Below are 6,060 nucleotides of genomic sequence, written 5' to 3' on the forward strand. Positions count from 1 at the left end.
GCTCCACCCAGACTGATTCTACATCTTGATTTTCTGAGTCAATATCCTTTCTCACTATTGCTCTGATTTCATCCTTTACTAACAACGCCACCCCACCTCCTTTTCCTTTTTACCTGTCCTTCCTAAATATCGAATATCCTTGGATATTCAGCTCCCAGCCTTGGTCACCCTGTAGCCATGTCTCTGTAATTGCAATTATATCATATCCGTTTACATCTATTTGCGCTCTTAATTCGTCTACTTTATTACGAATGCTTCGTGCATTCAGATACAGTGCCTTTACATTTGTCTTTTAAAAATTTTTAGACATCTTAACGTTTTTTTGTACTATGGCCCTATTTGTCTTATTACCATTTTCTCTTACCCGGACCCTATTTGTTAGTGCACTCCTTTGTTTGTACGCTCTGTCCCTTCCTGACACAATCTGGTTATCCTTACCCCAATCACTTTCCTGCACTGCTTCTTTGTCTTTTCTCTTTAGCATGGAGCAGAGGACCATCGCAAACAAGTCAGATCATAGAATCGTAGAAATGTACAGCGCAGAAGGAGGCCTTTTGGCCCACCGTGCCTGTGCCAATGTAGTCACTCCATGTCCATTCACATGCACTTTCAGCAGGGCTGATGGAATAGAGGTTAAGAGTGGAGACCAGTGTTCCCTTTAAGCATGGCCGCGCAGCTCTCGGGACCTCCCGCGCAGCCGGCTTGCCGGCTTTTCAATGTGAAAAATCACGCATGCGTGGTATTTTGAATAGGCCGCGCACCCAACAAAAAAAAAATAAGAGGGAACATTGGTGGAGACCCTGCTGATTTTCACCCTCCCTAGCTCAAGGTGCTGAGGTCAATCATACAGCCCCAAGTAGCACCCTGGCTGGAATCAGGCAACTCAGCACAGATGGAACCTCGGACCTACCTGGGCCTACACCACAATATATTAATTTTACATCCTTTGTCCACCACAGAAGAAAAAACAATCAACCAATTTCATTTTTTTCTTAACCAAAAAAGAAATTGTCTTGAAAATGTATTTTTTAACAAGACTCTGTTGTTATAAACAGAAATCACATTGGGACCCAGAGATTTATGGAAAATAAAAGTACTCATGATGACTTCAACACACTTGAGTTATGCGTCCCGTGACGCTCGATGGTTTATTTTTGTAAAGCACCCCGCCTCCGTGTGTCTCCTTTACCCTCACTTGAATCTTAAGGCCCTTACAATCAATCACAAAGCAGTCATTTTCCGATGACCCGATGGCAAATAAAAGATCTGCCCCAGTTACTGAGAGATCGCTGGTTAATTATGCGATTGTAAAACTGAGCTTCAAAACTTTAAGAAAAACCTCTGTTCAGAATGAGACCATCCAGCTGCAACTAGTAATCACTGAAAATTGCCCCCTTGCTTAGCCTTTCGTTCTTGGTGCCGGCATGGCAGTTTGTGATCATTATCGCTGCAGGTGTCCCCATGTTGCTGAGCTCCCCCAGTCACACACAGGTCAAAAGGACAAGCCCACAGTACAGCACTAAGAAAGTCTTAGTTCCAACATCATTTCACAGTTTCACAGAAGCCCTTTATTTGGAACTGAACCTTCTTCTGGACTTAAAAGAATAAATAAGAATGGATTGTTTGATAACGCTCCTGTGAAGCACCTTGGGACGTTTTATTACGTTAAAGGCGTTATATAAGTGCAAGTTGTTGTTGAAAGAGTATCGGTAAAAAGAAAGACTTGCATTTATATAGCGCCTTTCACAACCTCAGGATGGCCCAAAACACTTTACAGCCAATGAAGTACTTTTGAAGTGTAGTCACTGTTGTAATGTAGGAAATGCGGCAGCCAATTTGTGCACATCACGCTCCCACAAACAGCAATGCGATAATGACCAGATAATCTATTTTAGTGATGTTGATTGATATATATAAATGTTGGTCAGGACACTGGGGATAACTCCCCTGCACTTCTTCGAAATAGCGCCATGGGATCTTTGACGTCCAGCTGAGAGAGCAGACGGGCCTCAGTTTATCGTCTCATCTGAAAGACGGCACCTCCAACTGTGCAGCACTCCCTCAGTACTGCACTGGGAGTGTCAGCCTAGATTTTTGTGCTCAAGTTTCTGGAGTGGAACTTGAACCCACAACCTTCTGACTCAGAGGCGAGAGTGCTACCCACTGAGAACGACTCACACTTCAGTGTTTAATTTAGGATGGCGGAGGACTGAATGGAATTGCAAGCCCCAAGTTATACAAATTAAGATGAAAGAAAGGTCATCGACCTGAAACGTTAACTCTGTTTCTCTCTCCACAGATGCTACCTGAGAGTTTCCAGCATTTTCTGTTTTATTTTTGATACCAATTAAGCACTTTTTTTTAATGAGCAAACACTTTTAATTAAAAAAATGTGAACTCCAATCCTCACCTGAAGGTGCTGATGTACAGTTCCATGAGCACTCACTGCCCTTTGGTATCTCATTTAGGTGGCCCTTCATGTGTGAGCTTGCACAGAGCACCAGCAGGGTACTGGAGGGGACATCATAGCAAAGCCCAATTATGCCCTCACTTCCTATCCACTTCCTAGTAGGTATCTCTGGAAAGTGGATGTGGAGTGAACAGCAATCAAGAGGAGAAAACCCAGCTGAATTGTTTCCTTCCTTTTATTTCCCATATATATTGTAGCTCTCTGCTGCCACCTCAGTTGAGATAGCACAGCACAGATTTGAGAATTGAGCATGTTGCCGTTCTTGGCCTACATACCTCAGTAGCACAACAGACAACACCCTTACCTACTGAGCCGCTGAAGGAGCTGACGTTTGCTTTTTTTATTGAAGTGATGATGGCAGTGGGATGGCTCCAGATTATCTGAAGAGGTTTGTATCTCGATCTCTGGGATCACAGCTACCAAACTGACTTCAAATACCTGTTACTTCAAAAGTCTTCTCCTCAAATGCTGATGTGCTATGGGAACTCGTTGCCCTCTGGTAGCTCACTTTGCAACAGAAGCCCGACAAAATCTGAACACTTTAAACTCTATGGTTTATCCCAGTTAAACCTCAGTCACAGCCATTTTTATTTCTGAAGCAAAGTCATTGAAAACATACTCATTAAGCACTCTTGAGTTTTATTTTATGGCTGTTGTTGACTATTTCAAAAATGCACCGTTATTACACTCATTAATGTGTTAAATGTTATTTTCCCTTATTTCTCCCTTTCTCTCCCCTCCTTTACTGAAGGAAGTGAATCTTACTGGGGTATGGTTCCATGGGCACCATTGACCCACCACTACCTGGGTCCTTTGTTACCTCTAGACTTGACTATGCCAACGCACTCCTGGTTGGCCTCCCACGGTCTACCCTACGTAAACTTGAGATCATCCAAAACTCGGCTGCCCATGTCCTAACTTGCACCAAGTCCCGTTCACCCATCACCCCTGTGCTCGCTGACCTACATTGGCTCCTGGTTAAGCCTCGCCTCGATTTCAAAATTCTCATCCTTGTTTTCAAATCTCTCCATGGCCTCGCCCCTCCCTATCTCTGTAATCTCCTCCAGCCCCACAACCCCCCGAGATACCTGCGCTCCTCTAATTCTGCCCTCTTGTGCATCCCTGATTATAATTACTCAACCATTGGTGGCCGTGCCTTCTGTTGCCTAGGCCTTAAGCTCTAGAATTCCCTCCCTAAAACTCTCCGCGGCACTCCCTCTCTCTCCTCCTTTAAGACGCTCCTTAAACCTACCTCTTTGACCAAGCTATTGGTCACCTGCCCTAATTTCTCCTTATGTGGCTCGGTGTCAAATCTTTTGTCTTATAACTCTCCTGTGAAGCACCTTGGGGTGTTTTATTATGTTAAAGGTGCTATATAAATACAAGTTGTTGTTACCCTCCTCAGTGAGTATCAACAGGATGTTCAACTGAGGGCGTCACAGCTGAGGCTGAGGTCACATGACACCTGGGGTAGATTTAACAGCATTCCCTGTGTCCTGGTGATTCAGTGACAGATTCCAGTCTGCCCGTCACAGGGCTGATCCGAACTCGATTCCCAATCCACACAGTGCGTCGTCTTTTAGAGACACACCGAGAGAGAATGGGAACAGAGATGGAAACAGACGGTTAACGGGATACCAATTCCATTCCCGCGGTTACTCCTTGACCAACTGACCAACTGGAGAAATCGTGGTGCAGCATCCTGTTCATAAACCTAGGTTTTATTGAATGGACTGTCAGTACAGCCCTTTTAAGCAGACACTGCCCGTAATAGCCAGCGCACTTAACGTGTTATAAGCGACACCTCTGTAAATTAACTCCTACGGTCAATGTCCCCTCTACTTCTTTTGGGGACCGCATGGCCCATTCAAAATTCCGCGTATGCGCATTTTTTTTCCATTTAAAAGCCAGTGAGCCTATGGTACTGGCAATTGGTTAGTGCCATTTGCCCAATCTAGGTGACTGCCCCTAATAAGCGTGGATGGTGTAAGTGGTGGGAACTGTACTCATAATAATATAAATGATTCTTCTTTCAATTGCCCCTGCAATTTTTTTGACTCACTTGGATTCAGCAGGTCTGGGATCATCACAGCTGGTCCAGGAAGCAGCACTGAGCCCACTGCGGGCATTAGCACACTTGGTGTCATCATGCTATTTTGCGTCACAATGTAAGCACACCGACGCACTGCACTTGACTGATAGAGGAGTCTGTTCAGACAACAGCAGACCACAGGGCCCACAAATAGCAGCCATAAATATAAGATAGTCACTAATAAATCCAATAGGGAATTCAGGAGGAACTTATTTACCCAGAGAGTGGTTAGAATGTGGAACTCGCTACCACATGGACTAGTTGAGGCAAATAGCATAGATGCCTTCCAGGGGAAGCTATGTAAAAAGAAATAAAATAAAAAGTATAGCGCCTTTCACAACCACTGGATGACTCAAAGTGCTTTATAGCCAATGAAGTACAGTCACTGTTGTAATGTGGGAAACGCGGCAGCCAATTTGCACACATCAACCTCCCACAAACAGTAATGTGATAATGACCAGATAATCTGTTTTAGTGATGTTGGTTGAGAAATAAATATTGTCCAGGACACCAGGGATAACTCCCCTGCTCTTCTTCGAAATAGTGCCATGGAATCTTTTACATCCACCTGAGAGAACAGACGGGGCCTCGGTTTAACATCTCATCCGACAGACCGCAACTCCAACAGTGCAGCACCCCCTCGAGTGCCAGCCTAGCTTTCGGTGCTCAAGGCCCTGGCGTGGGACTTGAACCCACAAACTTCTGGATTGAGAGGCGAGTGTGCTACCAACTGAGCCACAGCTGATAAGTACATGAAGTCGAAAGGAATAGAAGGATATGCTGGAAGGGTTAGATGAAGAGGGGTGGGAGGACACTCGTGTGGAGCATAAGCACTGGCACAGGCCTGTTGGGCCAAATGGCCTGTTTCTGTGCGGCAAATTCTATGTAATTCTAAGTAAATCTGCCTCTGCATTTCCCTCAGTTGTACGGAGGTTGGAGCATGGCGTTGATGACGAGAGAGCCGCACGCTAACAGTAGACAGTGTGCCATCAAAGTAAATCGGGTATAAGAAAGGCCTTCAAACTCACTCATGTCTGTGGTCTTTGTCAGGACAATGGCGTCTTTTCAAACGTACAAATCCCTTTCCATTGGGCCCTTTGACTCAGGCTGGGCTCGAAACTCTAAGCTGTGGTTAGACAAACAGAAGGTCAAATCTGCTCCACAGGAGGGTGGGAGCTAATATTTGTTTGACCTGATAATACTGTAAGCAGCTTCAGGCTGCACGATGCTCTGTGGAAATGGCTGGACACAGAGGGGACTCCATGCATCTGTGGGCCCTTTGTGCAGCCTGACCTCCTCCTCCTGTGTGCTGTCACTTCTTTTAAAGGAGACGCAGTCTTTAAGCTTGGGGTTACACAAAAGGTGAAAAGCAACATACCATTTATGCCACAACAATCAGTCTCAGACGCAGGCAACGTTCTAGTGGTTTGATGACACAATGGCACAGTTCAGTATGGATTACATCATCACATCCAGCGCGAAAGGTTTTCCAGCCACT

This window comes from Somniosus microcephalus, chromosome 8 (genome assembly GCF_052327205.1).
Source record: "Somniosus microcephalus isolate GS21.2 chromosome 8, FLI_Smic_1.0, whole genome shotgun sequence".
Taxonomy (NCBI): domain Eukaryota; kingdom Metazoa; phylum Chordata; class Chondrichthyes; order Squaliformes; family Somniosidae; genus Somniosus; species Somniosus microcephalus.